This window comes from Pecten maximus, chromosome 2, assembly GCF_902652985.1.
Source record: "Pecten maximus chromosome 2, xPecMax1.1, whole genome shotgun sequence".
NCBI lineage: Eukaryota > Metazoa > Mollusca > Bivalvia > Pectinida > Pectinidae > Pecten > Pecten maximus.
This window is the reverse complement of record NC_047016.1, coordinates 12013222-12030035: the sequence shown is the minus strand read 5'-3', so window position 1 is coordinate 12030035 and position 16814 is coordinate 12013222. Positions and strand designations below refer to the sequence as shown.

Below are 16814 nucleotides of genomic sequence, written 5' to 3'. Positions count from 1 at the left end.
AATAGTTAGGTTTGGTCTTTTACACTGGAAAAACAAAGAACAGGTTCTTTACTGAATTTTCTGTAGTAAAGTCACACAGGAAATCAATGCCATACTACATATGAAATGTTGCTTATACTGTACATTGTATCAACCTTTGTCCAACTTGTCACTGAATTTACAAAAACATATCCTAGCCATCATCCCATCCCTCATCTTTTCCCCTTATATCTATCAGACTATCATAAAGTCGAGAAAAAAACACTTTTTTTATTTCAATTCCTCTCCTATTAACAATGAAAACAAGAGCCAAACTGAAACAGATTAAGCACCAATTACTAATTCCTTATGTGTACAAAATACTCAGGAAATGAAAATCAATCAAATCGTAATCTCTAGATATTTCTATAAGGTCAAGTGATTCCAAGAACGTACATGTCAAGCTCACAACTTAACAAAAGACACCCTTGGTCATTTGTGAAGGACATGAATCGCTTCCTGGAGCTGGTTTCCGGAGTCTGTCCGATATAGTCTACCTCTCCAGCTGGTCAGATTTGCTTTCTAGGACTTTTGATTTATAATGATATATGCTGTGACAGTTCTAAGGAAGAGGAATCTACAGCCATATTGATGATGTCTGCTTTAGTAATTATAGATTCTAAACATGTACATGTAATCAATTCCAAAATTAAAGCCTCTAATTCATCTCAACATGTTAGGTTTTATTCCGGGTTTATAAACAATCAAAACTTTTAATCTGACCTGAAAATACCCAATATGTCGATCATCCAGCTGATTGACATCCTGAATCTATATCCTAGCTTTGACCCAGTAATATCCAAATGGTTCAGTGATAACCCAAATCTTGATGTACTTTAATTCCCAAATATAGCTTGTTGTATTGGCTGTGAGTACAGGAGTATAAGTATTCGAAATCTTGATGCACATGTAGCTTTCTAAAATCAGGCTACTTGATTCAGATTTGTTAAGATACAGATAAACACGATTTGCGACTTTCCTTAATAAGGCTAGTTGGTTCAGAGAACTTTAATCTTGATAGTACAAATGTACTTGACAACTTCCCTAATACGAGTAAATTATGTTGTTATTTCACTCCAGATATACCCATGACTTATCATAAGAAGAAAGTCCAGTTCCTTATATAAATCATACATTCAAAGCATGAACTTAACCTTTGTGAATTTATGTGTTGAGCACCATATGTTACCTCTGAGAGTTTTGAATTCTCAATGTATTTATGGCTAAGATAGCTAGGACTCAGAGCAAGATTCTGATAATCATGTATTTAAGGGCAAGCTACATGTAAGTGAATTCATGATACTGATATATATATAGGCAGTTAAAAAAGGAAAGAGCTACACTTTTAATCATAGTGTCTGCGACATCTTACTTTTATGTCTATTTGATAGCCATATGCATATACACACATTGTCTGATCGACACTTACATAAGGAAAATATAAAACCTTACAGTACAGCAATGATTGTATACCCGTAGATTCCTGTTTATAATGGTAAATAACAGAGGTTAAATAATTAATGCTCACGAGTCCCGGCAGACATCAAAATGTTACATGCCATCTTATTGAAGGCCCCAGTTTCATCAACGTTCATTAACTAAAGGAAAGCATCACAGCATTTTCAGGCAGTTCTAAGAACTAAGATTTTTAAATCCAAGAATAGGAAATCTTAAGGTCAGGAACGTAATTAGGAAACCAGGACTTGATGTTATATATACATGTTTTCATTTGAGGATAGGTCACGGCAGGATGTAAGGTTTTAAATTCTGAATTTCTTAACACATTCATTACAACCCTGATATAACATTCCTTGCTTCCCTTGTGTTTGTCCCTATGCTTTTTCTCTTAAGATTATTACCAAACACCACTAAATGTATCTACATGTATATAAATACTATTTATATTAGGCCATTATATGCCATGGCCTACAGGATGTCACCATTTGTGTAATGTTTAATGTAATGTTGGCTTCACACTTGACCCTCATGCTGTTTTATTTGTTAAGGCAGGTATAGAAAATTCAAAAAAAAAATTTCATATGTTTTACAGTCAAGTCAAAAGCAGGCCATTTCCAAAGCAAAAACATTATTTTTCCAAAAGAAAAAAACCAGGAAAAGCATCTTGCCAATTCTTACTAAAATACTATTTTTTTGTCATTTTTATGCAGACATAGATTGCTTGAAAACAAGATAGAAAATAACACTGCAAATTAGGAACAGGAAGAAAAAGCTTGGCTTAACATTTACCATTTTATAGATTCTGAAGCTAGACAAATAATCCTCGTCTGGTAGTTAAACTGGGATGTGAAATAAGTAATATATTTCTGAAGAGCCAAAGCCTATTACTGGAATTTTTTATGAAGGTAAAATCCATTGATAAGTCATGGTGATAGCTTTGCAGTGATCACATGATGTCTGTTTGATGAATCGACAGGGGATATCACATTGCATCAATGATATAACATTCAACACAACATTTTCGTTATTTGATTTCCTGGCTATTTATGCACACAATTGCTATCAAATGTTTATTTATGTGAGGAAATCTCCATAATAACATTTGTGAAGCCAATACCTTTAAAAGGAGATAATGGTTTTTCTTCGTAAAGAATTGAATACATACACTGATCATGTCATTAAAGTTATTTATTACAATTTCTGCCAAATTTGAAGAATATTTCTATTTCTGAATCCAATATCTGAAAACAAAAATATTTTGATACTAAGTATGAAACCATTTTACCAAAAGCAAATTTTGAGAAAATTAAAGTCTACACTTCAATTTTAAATATTGGTACATGGAAACAGTGTTGTCTTTGTTAAAGGCGGCTTTAATTTGCTATATGTTTCTTGTGCAGCTTCAGCCTTTAATCCTAAGGCAATGCATGTACTTGTTTTATCTAACATCAAGACATTGATATCATTTTTAAACACATGTATTGACAGATAAGCTGGAGGTATAGACGCGCTACAACAAAAAAAGTCCCTTCACTAACTCAATCAACACAGAATTTCGCAGAAAATTTCCAACAGACTTTGTACCCAGACATGTCACAGCCAATGGCTTATAATGGATTCTGTAGCAGCATTTCCTGAACGGAAATTTCAAGATCGCATGACATCATTACAAGAACATGCGATTCATTACAATTTTTTTTGCCCAATATAGGGTGACCAATCTTTCGATCGAACAAGTCTACCAAAGATGTATACAATAAATCTAAACTGACCAATGTACCTGAAAATCACCAAGATCATTCTGAAGAGGCATCTATAGTGCTATTATATATGTAGATATTTCCTAGATGACATACAAATGAGACACTGATTTTGTAAGAAATTCCATTTTCAAACTGTTCTAGTCTGGTGGCAATGGTCATAATAGACATGTTTGTAAACAAAAAGGCACAAACACCTCCAACAAACACGAAATTGAGTTTCTGTAGAAACTCTGAGATATTGGTAAATTGTTAGGGAAACTCATCAACAAAATCATTACATCAATAGCGTGTTCATAGATCACTACATGAATTAGGAAGTTGATAAAAGACAGCTGATTAGAAAAATTCTAAGGCATCTGTATTTACCTGTAACATGGAAACCATTCCCCATCATTTACTATGACCTTGTATTAGAACACAGAGCACTTCAACAATTGGTAGCATCTAACTTCAAAGGAGTTTTGACTTAGCAACAGAAAATAGATAATCTTGATGAATCAATTACAGGCGACTCGCATGAAATATCACTTAATTCAACCTGTAGTTGTAACATGGAATTTATACAGCTCCAAAGAACAGAAACAATCAATTAAGACCCTGACCTAGACTAATAAAAAACTATCAGTGTCAGCCATGACAGTAAAATCACTGGTCCTTCGTAAAAAACACTCTTTTTTCTCAATCCTGCTTGAAACATGAAGGGCAAACAAGGTTTTCAATTCACTTTTATCAATTTGATACATTTATTAGTAGAATGGTTTAACTGCTGTCACAGACTGTACACCTAAAGGTCATACAATGGATTGGTCTTAAACACACATTTCACCTATACCTTGGCTCATTTCACATATATGGAAGTTTATATATCAACTTACAGTGGACCTGCGATAATCTGGACGCCGATAGTCCGGAAAACTCACAGTCCGGACGGAATAGCACGGGAACGGATTTCCGTAACGTTATTTGTACTCACCAGTCCGGAAATTCCGATTCCGATTCCGGAAGCCCATTTTGGGAACGGAACGTACTTTTTAATAGTAAATTTCCCGCAATAATCCGGACGATTTTTTCACCTCGAGGAGAGAAAAATGTCGGGGCAAGTCACCCGTGTCGACAGCTGTACAGACTATCGCTTGACACGGTGCGTATTCATAGCGACCGCTGCCAGGTCATAGCCCCGGTGTTTACCTGTGTTACAATGTAGCTCTGTTTTTTTTAGCAAGAATTATTGCACTAACATACAGTACGTGATACGATAATTAATCAATCTCAAATACATGTAATAAATTTATAATCGGTAAATAACATCATTAACACTTGTATTGGGTAAACACGGATACCGGCTTGCAACACCGTTACGTGAAACGACGATGCATGTTATTAAATACACATTTACGTATTAAGCAGTGATCACAAGAACTGGTTTGATTACACATAAATTAGTTAATAGTCGTCTGATACCTCTGATCTACTTAATTAAGCGTCACATTGTTGCATATGAATACGTGTTAAATAATTATCGGACAGCTTGGGTAGTTCTCGCGTACTTTTAAATAGGTAGCTAGGGGTTTCTGGTACAGCAAAGTGAGTTACGATTCACCACATTAATTAATTATTTCAGATTTTTAACTTACGTAAAAATCATAAAAAACATGGACTGATGGTAAGTTGTACAGACCGCGGGTCTTTCATTTTAGGTTTCTAATTTACGTAAAAAAACGTACATTGTACATAGCGGGTCTTTCATTTTAGGGTATTAACTTACGGTAAAAAACGCAAAAGCTGGACTGTTCATATGTTGTAAAATCTGGGTCTTTTATTTAAGGTATTTAACGTTTGTAATTTCTACTTGTTTGTGAACCACCGGGATGTGACACGTGTGTTGTTTGTAGGTCACATATGCCCGCTATAAATAAAACAACTTTCACTTTACATGCTCTTTTAAAAACAAAGTTTATTTTTTAGTTTCTAAAAAATAAAACAAAACAAGAATCATATCAGAAACAAAAGTTTATTTATTGTTAAAAAGACTGACAATTAGACGTGTTTATGAAACGTCCCGGTGTCATGTGGGATTTGTATCCCCCATAGGATAAGTACCCGGATACCAAAACAGGCCATAGGATTAGTATCCGGGTACAATATTTGGCCATAGGATAAGTATCCGGATACAATAAATGGCCATAGGATAAGTATCCCCCTCATAGGAATTGTATCCCCCCCCCTAAAATTTATCATAAGGTAACAATGTAAGAATTTTGGAAATGTTTTTTTTTACCGTTAAACTGCTTTAAAAGGTTGGACAATAAAGTATTATCATATAATTTCATTTTTTTTTTCTCTTTCACTATTCAATAAAATTGATGAATTATTTCAAAACTGTTAAAAATCATTTGAATTGTTGATCAACCCTGATATAGTCACTGAAGCAGTAATAATTGAAACTTATACTGAATATAAAGTCTGCCCTGTACGTGTCACCTGGGGAAAGGTAAACCTGTTAGATGGCCCCAGGGAATATCTGTCATAGTGGACAGAGTGTTGTTTTAATCATTATTACCTATCACCTGTTCACCCATGTAGATGTTGGAGTGGGGTAAAAGAATATATCATTAAGTCATTCTTAAAAAGAACCTAAAACAACCAACATGAATTTGAATTCATCAACCAAATCACAGATTTTCTTCTGGGTCCCACTGAAAAGAGGAAATAAATCATGATCTATGTGCTGTATAAAGATGTGTGCTTTTGAATCACTCAAGTGATCATTACTTTAAATTTTGAGTTTCATTTCTAGTGAATTAAAGAATTGACTTGTTATTATGTATTTAGGACATTTTCAAATGACACAAATATATGTTCTATCCAAAATTGTTAAAAATGTTCGAAGTCTGAAGAATTGCATATAGATGCAATATGAAATAGTGATAACACATGTTATCAAGTTTTTCTTTTTCTTTAAGTATTACTTCGTTCGTTAGGATCGTATTCAACAATTTCATCATATATGTAATAATGAATCAAAGTTAAACATACATTGCACACTTTATTTGTTTCATTGTGCTGACTGTTGAATTTATCTAGAAAAAAATATATGAAAAGTCGGTGATAGGAACAGAAATCATCAAAAACTGCATTAACAGCTGATTTCTGTCTTCTTCAAATGGAATAGTTTATTGTTTTCAATCAGACAATCATCAGTTAGAACAAAGATTTTATCAACATATATGTGAATGAATAAGTGTGTCTGAATACATACAGTTAATATTCAACCTAATCAATATTTTATTAGAATTTGTATCACCCCAACTTTATGTCATTTAGGTTGATTTCTATAGCCGTAGGATTTGTATCACCCCAACTTTATGTCATTTAGGCTGATTTCTATAGCCGTAGGATTTGTATCCCCCCTACTTTATGTCATTTAATCTGTTTTCTATAGCCGTAGGATTTGTATCCCCCCTACTTTATGTCATTTAATCTGATTTCTATAGCCGTAGGAATTGTATCCCCCCTACTTTATGTCATTTAATCTGATTTCTATAGCCATAGGATTTGTATCCCCCCTACTTTATGTCATTTAATCTGATTTCTATAGCCATAGGATTTGTATCCCCCCTACTTTATGTCATTTCGGCTAATTTATTTAGCCATAGGAATTGTATCCCCCCCTACTTTATGTCATTTAAGCTGATTTCTATAGCCGTAGGATTTGTATCCCCCCTACTTTATGTCATTTAAGCTGATTTCTATAGCCATAGGAATTGTACCCCCCCCCCCCCCTACTTTATGTCAGTTAAGCTGATTTCTATAGCCGTAGGATTTGTATCCCCCAAACTTTATGTCCGTCCGTCCGTTGTCTGTAGACGCATTTTGTCTGGACAACTCCTCCTAAACCGATGGGCCGATTTCATTGAAACTTCACACAAATATAGAGGACCATGTATAGATGTGCATGCCACTTTATTTTTCTCAAAATTACGGTTGCTATGGCAACTGGTCACTATAAACAGGTTTTCTGATAAGAACCATAACTTTAAGTATGTCCGGACAACTCCTCCTAAACTAAATGGCCAATTTCAATGAAACTTCACACAAATATAGAGGACCATGTGTAGATGTGCATGCCAATTTATTTTTCTCAAAATTATGGTTGCTATGGCAACTGGTCACTATAAACAGGTTTTCCGATATAAGAACCATATCTTTAAGTTTGTCCAGACAACTCCTCCTAACCGATAGGCCAATTCAATGAAACTTCACACAAATATAGAGGACCATGTGTAGATGTGCATGCCACTTTTTTTTTTTTTTTTTAATTATGGTTGCTATGGCAACTGGTCACTATATTACTGGGTTATCTTAATAAGCCTCTAATTAACAGTTCCAATTCACCATTGACTTGTGCAGATTGCGGGGGTATTAATCAGCCGTTCTGGAGACAGTTCTAGTTCAAATTCTGTTTCCCTTCTTCCAAGGATGTTCCTGACCAAATTTGGTTCAAATTCATTTATAACTTTATGACTAGTAGCGATTTAAAGGATTAACCCTATTTTCCCTATTTGCCCCGCCCCTCAGGCCCCTGGGGGTTCATAGTAAAAATTTATACAAACTCTGTTCCCCTTCCCACAAGGATGTTCCTGACAGAATCTGGTTAAAATCCATTAAAAACTTTATGACTAGTAGCAATTTAAAGACTAATCTCTATTTCCCCTATTGGGCCCCTGGGGGGCCAGACCAACCGTTTATACAAAATTGGTTCCCCTTCACCCAAGGATGTTTCAGACCAAATATGGATCAAATCCCTTTATTCCTACAGAAGAAGAAGGATTTCAAAGAATTTGCTATATTTCCCCTATTGGGCCCCGCCCCTTAGGCCCCTGGGAGGCCAGACCCACCGTTTATACAAAATTGGTTCCCCTTCACCCAAAGATGCTTCAGACCAAATATGGATCAAAATCCACCGAGTAGTTTAGGACAAGTAGCGATTTAAAGGAAAAGTTGACGGACAGACGACGCACCATGCCATAAGCTCACTGGCACTTCGGGCCAGGTGAGCTAAAAATAGTAACCAAAGATAATTTGCCAGTCCCAATTACAGAAACAGTGAACAAACATGTAGAATCAAGTGATGTGAAGTACAAAATACATGTATGTAAGCAAGTACGACGTCTTCCGGGTGATTATCCAGGATCTTCGGGATCAGACCTTCTGCGCTTAAATTAACTAAATCGTCGTCTAGAAGGTATTGTTAATAAGTACGAGTTCAACTACAATATTAGTGTTCAGCGGGTTTTTTGTGTGTGAAATGTTGGTGTTTTGTGATATAAAAATACACTCTAGATATATACTTTAATGGCGATGTCTGTTCACCAAATAAAGATTACGATAGATTCAAAATGGACACCACTTATTATTGTCATTCTTATATAAATATTCGTGAGGGATTTGAATTTGCGTTTGACTCTCCTCGCGAATTAACAGGAAAATAAATCCCACGCAAAATGTAAGTGATTTACAGTACTCATATTGCCAATATTCCATGTATAATTCTATACTGAAACCACGTAAGGGTCACATCTTTTGTTGTGCAAAAAATAACATTTTGTTAACTTTATCTATAATATTATCTATATTGCCTTTTGTTATACTAATACTATCAAAACATGTAAACTAGCTATCTTGTTACTTCGATAGAATATGAGTTTACCCACCCGTTACTGTTAGACCATGTTTGTACTTATCTTGTTACTTCGATAGAATATGAGTTTACCCACCCGTTACTGTTAGACCTTGTTTGTACCTATCTTGTTACTTTGATAGAACATGAGTATGCCCAACCGTTACTGTTAGACCATGTTTGTACCTATCTTGTTACTTTGATAGAACATGAGTATGCCCACCCGTTACTGTTAGACCATGTTTGTACCTATCTTGTTACTTTGATAGAACATGAGTATGCCCACCAGTTACTGTTAGACCATGTTTGTACCTATCTTGTTACTTTGATAGAACATGAGTATGCCCACCCGTTACTGTTAGACCATGTTTGTACCTATCTTGCTACTTTGATAGAACATGAGTATGCCCACCCGTTACTGTTAGACCATGTTTGTACCTATCTTGTTACTTTGATAGAACATGAGTATGCCCACCCGTTACTGTTAGACCATGTTTGTACCTATCTTGTTACTTTGATAGAACATGAGTATGCCCACCAGTTACTGTTAGACCATGTTTGTACCTATCTTGTTACTTCGATAGAATATGAGTATACCCCGTATAGACCATGTGTAGATGTGCATGCCTCTTTCTTTTTCTCAAAATTATGGTTGCTATGGCAACCGGTCACTATAAACAGGTTTTCCAATAAGAACCATAACTTTAATGACATACTTAAGTTGGGGGGATACAATTCCTACGACTATAGAAATCAGCTTAAATGCCATAATGTAGGGGGATACAAATCCTACGGCTATAGAAATCAACTAATATGACATAAAGTAGAGGGGGATACAAATCCTATGGCTATAGAAATCAGATTAAATGACATAAAGTAGGGGGGATACAATTCCTATGGCTATAGAAATCAACTTACCCTGGTATATGACATAAAGTTGGGAGATACAAATCCTGTGGCTATAGAAATAAGCTTAACTGACATAAAGTAGGGGGGATACAAATCCTATGGCTATAGAAATCAGCTTTAATGACATAAAGTAGGGGAGCTACAAATCCTACTGTTATAGAAATTAACTTAATTAATTAACAAATGAGGGGATACAAATGCTATGGCTATAGAAATCATACTGAAATGACATAAGTTGGGGGGGATACAATTCCTATGGCTATAGAAATCAACTTACCCTGGTATATGACATGGGAGATACAAATCCTATGGCTATAGAAATAAGCCTTAATGACATAAAGTAGGGGGGATACAAATCCTATGGCTATAGAAATAAGCCTTATTGACATAAAGTAGGGGGGATACAATTCCTATGGCTATAGAAATCAACTTACCCTGGTATATGACATAAAGTTGGGAGATACAAATCCTATGGCTATAGAAATAAGCCTCAATGACATAAAGTTGGGGGGGATACTATTCCTACGGCTATAGAAATCAGATTAAATGACATAAAGTAGGGGGGGGGATACAATTCCTACGGCTATAGAAATAAGCCTTAATGACATAAAGTAGGGGGGATACAAATCCTATGGCTATAGAAATCAGCCTAAATGACATAAAGTAGGGGGGATACAATTCCTACGGCTATAGAAAACAGATTAAATGACATAAAGTAGGGGGGATACAAATCCTATGGCTATAGAAATCAGCTTTAATGACATAAAGTAGGGGGGATACAAATCCTATGGCTATAGAAATCACCTAATATGACATAAAGTAGGGGGGATACAAATCCTATGGCTATAGAAATAAGCCTTAATGACATAAAGTTGGGGGATACAATTCCTACGGCTATAGAAATCAGATAAAATGACATAAAGTAGGGGGGATACAAATCCTATGGTATAGAAATCAACTAATATGACATAAATTAGGGGGGATACAATTCCTACGGCTATAGAAAACAGATTAAATGACATAAAGTAGGGGGGATACATATCCTATGGCTATAGAAATCAGATAAAATGACATAAAGTAGGGGGGTACAATTCCTATGGCTATAGAAATCAGATTAAATGACATTAAGTAGGGGGGATACAAATCCTATGGCTATAGAAATCAGATTAAATGACATAAAGTAGGGGGGATACAATTCCTATGGCTATAGAAATCAGATTAAATGACATAAAGTAGGGGGGATACAATTCCTATGGCTATAGAAATCAGATTAAATGACATAAAGTAGGGGGGATACAATTCCTATGGCTATAGAAATCAGATTAAATGACATAAAGTAGGGGGGATACAATTCCTATGGCTATAGAAACAAGCCTCAATGACATAAAGTAGGGGGGATACAATTCCTATGGCTATAGAAATCAGATTAAATGACATAAAGTAGGGGGGATACAAATCCTATGGCTATAGAAATCAGATTAAATGACATAAAGTAGGGGGGATACAATTCCTATGGCTATAGAAATCAGATTAAATGACATAAAGTAGGGGGGATACAATTCCTATGGCTATAGAAATCAGATTAAATGACATAAAGTAGGGGGGATACAATTCCTATGGCTATAGAAATCAGATTAAATGACATAAAGTAGGGGGGATACAATTCCTATGGCTATAGAAACAAGCCTCAATGACATAAAGTAGGGGGGATACAATTCCTACGGCTATAGAAATAAGCTTAACTGACATAAAGTAGGGGGATACAAATCCTATGGCTATAGAAATCAGATTAAATGACATAAAGTAGGGGGGATACAAATCCTATGGCTATAGAAATAAGCCTTAATGACATAAAGTTGGGGGATACAATTCCTACGGCTATAGAAATCAGATTAAATGACATAAAGTAGGGGGGGATACAAATCCTACTGTAATAGAAATTAACTTAATTAATTAAGAAATGAGGGGATACAAATGCTATGGCTATAGAAATCAGCATATTTATGTTAAAGAAAGGATCCCAAACAAAAATACTTGCTTGCAGTAAGCTTGCGGCAAGCTTGCAGCAAGCTTATTTTACTCTTCGCCAGCTATATGCAAGCTAGTAAGAAGCTTGCGCAAGCTTGCAAGCAGGCAGGTCCTAAAACTTAAGCTATCCGCAAGCTCGCAAGATCATGGTTGTAAGCTTGGGAGTCCTTCTGCAAGCTTGCGAGTCCTTCTGCAAGCTTGCGAGTTCTTCTGCAAGCTTGCGAGTCCTTCTGCAAGCTTGCGAGTCCTTCTGCAAGCTCGCAAGAACATGGTTGCAAGCTTGCAAGTTCATCTGCAAGCTTGCAAGTTCATCTGCAAGCTTGCGAGTTCATTTGCAAGCTTGCAAGCCCTTCTGCAAGCTTGCGAGTCATTTTGCAAGCTTGCAGGAGGGTTCTCTTTTTGCAAGCTTGCAAGCCTTCAGTCCTTAACAATATTCTGCATGTTGTGGACTTAGAAACTTTTCTACTCTGATGTTACTTGTGAGACATGAAAATCTACCAAGTCACAGCAGCATGGATTTTCTATTTCAAAATCTGTAACTTTTAATAATTTCATATCTGATTATCTAAAGGTGAATATGAGTTTCTTCAGAGTAAAAACACCTCTTTTTGAATCAAAATTGAATGATTTCAGTAATCAATTATTATTGTTTAAATTGCAATTCATGTTTATAAAACTTCAATAGTAATCATGACATTCATATCTTTTCAAATTTAGATATCCAACCAATTTATAATAATGCTTAAAGTATTGCTTCATTTAGATAGTTTATACATGTATTTATGAAATCCTCTTTATTAAAGTTATCAGTGAACATATTATGATATTTCGGTAGTATAATCAGTTGTTTCTAGGAGTGATATTCATTCTAAGGGTAACCTACAAATTATGTGAATTGAACTTCCATCAGTGCAAATTTCAGCAAAATATATGTTGAAGCCTTATTATCAAAAACCTTTCCAACACCAATATGTGTAAACAAACAAAATGAGAGCATATGTTATAAGTAGACTGGCCCAGCTTGACCAAGGTAATATGATACCAATTCAAGCTGATGAGTACAGGAAGTCCATGCCAGTCAGACTCCAGACACCATGGGGCCAACCCTGGGGTATAAGGTTCATTTCTAACTGACAGTATTGTGACTTATTTGATGATCTATTTCAGTAATAAATACATAAAATGAAACAATATTGTAAAAGTAACTTCAATGCAATTTTATAGTATTTTAAAAAGCATCTGTTGAACCCATAAATCTTCATTTTTATTAAGTCTGTATGAATGAAAAACCTTTCCTGTGCCCCAACTTAAGACTGACCAATGTAAAACAAGGTCCCCACTTTGAATTGAGTTTCCTGTGGCTGCATGTGGACACTTTGCATCTCTGTGAATTAGTATAAATTGTCCTATCAAACACTTCTGGAAATAGAATCAACTTCTGTCATTCTGGACATGGTAAGGATATGTGCAACCTATCTACATCTGCATGTTGAAAGTTCTGTAAATAAGTTACATAAACAAACAGAAGATGGACTCAGTGAAGTGATCCAGATGAAGATTTCCAAGGGTCAACAATAAATGGTGAGTGGTGAGATTTATAATAACATACGAATAATGTTTCAATTGATATAAGAATAATTTACTGATCTAAAATAAACATTATTCTATAATCTTTGGAAATTTTGGGTGAAAAAAAATACAGAGCTATAACACAAGCTGAACATTTAACAAAAACAAAAACTTCTTGTATATTTTATCTTTTACAACAGAAAAGCCTAGGAAAGTTGAACATTATATATGAGAAATGTGTATTTTTACATTCATTTCTTGTGTTTTAGATACACTTTTATGTTGCAATTATTGCACAAAAATAGTTTTAAGACAAACTGACAATAAAACCTGTATACAAAACTAACCATGCTTCTGTTTATAAGACAGCCCTTCTAGATCTAGGCATCATACAAAATTTTACTCTATGGATAGTCAACTTGTGATATATATGCCTAAACTTGGAAGGTCACACATTTGATTCTCCATCATGAAATATCTAGAGTGGTCACATTAAAAAAATTATAATTAAGCCAGATTTAGTTGTTGACATTTAAAGATGTCTTCAAATATCTAATATATTTGTTTTGGCTTACAAATAATAACATCAATTGATCAATATTCTATGTAATATTGCTTTGTTTTATTTTTTTGCAGCACAAATGCAAAAAGATACAGTGAGCTCTGAAGTGGACGGAAATGACAGGAAGAGTTAAAAGATATTGTAACTGTTCTGAAAAAAGAACTGGTATTATCAACATATGATGAATATTCTACCGCATGTCAACAAAAACTATAAGCCATTATTGCAGTGACAACAGAGATTAATAATGACAAGAAAAACATTCATGAACTAGAAATTAAATAACCTTTGATGTATTGTTATGTAAGTGTGCATTGATTTAGTTTAAAAGAATATGGAATAAAATATAGATGTTTGTATATAAAGTTTGTATCTATAAGGTGTTTTATTGTAACAGCATGCAATACTGCTCTGAATGATAGAAATACAGACTTTTACATTAATTTGATGTTTTTGCTTTATTTTTGCTGCATTAAATTCATTTTTACCTCAGAGCTAGACTATTTAGCTTGCGGCAAGCTTGCAGAAACTAGCTCGCCGCAAGCTTGCAGAAACTAGCTCGCCGCAAGCTTGCAGAAACTAGCTCGCCGCAAGCTTGCAGAAACAAGCTCGCCGCAAGCTTGCAGAAACTAGCTCGCCGCAAGCTTGCCGCGAGGTTTCAAATACTAGCTTGCTGCGAGGTTCCAATTCCTAGCTTGCAGATTAAGCTTGCGGCAAGCTTGCAATAATAGTGAATTGCAAGCTTGCCATTTCTGTTTGGGATGTTAAAAGATAGATTATATTTGTTTTGTTAATATTGTATGCATCCAATTTATCTTGTCAAGTTGTGAATGGAGAAAACCATATTGAAACGAACCAGCAAAAACTTAATTTTTTTTTAATTGTTAATGTAAAAATCCATGTCTTTCTGGAAATTGGAAAAAATGGTATGTATATATATATATACCTTTTATAAATCAAAGCCATTATTAAATATTCATTTATATCACACAGTACTAGGTAATAACTTATAATTATAGATTATATATAATAATAATTAATACTAAAGAAATATGGACAATATAATAATAGTAATAAATGTTTAAATAAAAAAAAAAACCTAAATCTCTATGAGCTATTTTCTTTAAACCAAACCAAATCCTAATATTTATAAGTTTAAGACTTAAAAAAAAAAAATGCTTGTCATAACACACATCATCCACAATAAATTCACACCTGTCAAGTCCATGGCCATCCTGCTGATTGTGTGTACATCACACCCTGACCCCATGCATGACTGCTCACCACCCCCTCCCTAATTGTCTTTGATGACAACCATTATATACACCTAGGTTAAGAGTCACCAGTTATGCAGAGATGAACACATATATAAAAGTGAACAGGGAACCACTGCAAATTGTTTATATCATATTTGCTGTCACTTAAATTGACATGTCATGATTAAATAGATAAGTCTGTATATAAAACATACACCCCTGCAGTCCATTCTCCCAATATCTTAAAAACTCCTTTAATCCTCCAATTATCAAAAAAAGAGTTCATTAATACTTTCTAGTATATAAATTCATTGTATTGAACACCCGTATACAGATAAGGTTTCGTATGAATAGGGGGGATACTTTTCCTATGGGGGGGATACAAATCCTATGGCCAGTTTTAGTATCCGGATACAAATCCTATGGGGGATACTTATCTTATATGACACCGGATTGTATATGGTCAAGGGAGATAACTCTTACACGACAATTTTTTTTAAGCTGGTAGACGAAATTCGGCAGTCCGGAAAACTCGTAATCCGGACGGTGTCGGCTGGGAACGAAGGTGTTCAGATTATCGAGGGTCCACTGTATATTAATCCTCCTTGTTGGCCCAGATGGAAGCCAACAAGGGTTCTTAGGGTGGGAGGAAACCGGAGTACCCAGAGACAACCCACGTAGTTTGGCAGGTGACCCCCATACTTTTTCACTTCCTTTCAGGAAACCAAACCCCAGTGCTTATGGGCCGGTGAATTAACCCATACTTTTTCACGTCCTTATAGGAAACCAAACCCCAGTGCTTATGGGCCGGTGAATTAACCCATACATTTTCACGTCCTTATAGGAAACCAAACCCCAGTGCTTATGGGCAGGTGAATTAACCCATACTTTTTCACGTCCTTATAGGAAACCAAACCCCAGTGCTTATTGGCCGGTGAATTAACCCATACTTTTTCACGTCCTTATAGGAAACCAAACCCCAGTGCTTATGGGCAGGTGAATTAACCCATACTTTTTCACGTCCTTATAGGAAACCAAACCCCAGTGCTTATGGGCAGGTGAATTAACCCATACATTTTCACGTCCTTATAGGAAACCAAACCCCAGTGCTTATGGGCAGGTGAATTAACCCATACTTTTTCACGTCCTTTCAGGAAACCAAACCCAAGTGCTCATGTGCAGGTGAATTAACCCATACTTTTTCACGTCCTTTCAGGAAACCAAACCCCAGTGCTCATGTGCAGGTGAATTAACCCATACATTTTAACGTCCTTAGGAAACCAAACCCCAGTGCTTATAGGTGAAGGACAAGTGTTTGACAACTGTATCACCCAACCACCCATTATACACATACTATCAGACTGAATCTCAATGTAGCAGCTGATGGCTACCTCACTGATCAACATATGGAGAGCATGTCACATGCCATCCAGAGCAATAGTCTTGTCCATGAATGCAACCATAACAGCACAATAGTATATCCATGACCTCAGCTTACTGAAGAAACTTTAACTTCCCAGGGTAGGGATGGCACATTGTCCAATGCTCTATCTACCAGAGAGCAGAAAAAC

General features: G+C 35.4%; 1 protein-coding gene and 1 long non-coding RNA gene across 2 annotated transcripts in view; one reads left to right on the top strand and one right to left on the bottom strand.

The window, feature by feature from the left end:
* Window positions 1–16814, bottom strand: part of LOC117341094 (gamma-aminobutyric acid type B receptor subunit 1-like) — a 123048-nt gene that overhangs the window by 85133 nt on the left and 21101 nt on the right. The gene's annotated exons all lie outside the window — the stretch shown is intronic.
* Window positions 12688–14430, top strand: LOC117317771. The gene is made up of 2 exons (XR_004530241.1): window positions 12688–13437; window positions 14062–14430. It is a non-coding gene; the product is annotated as an uncharacterized LOC117317771 (long non-coding RNA).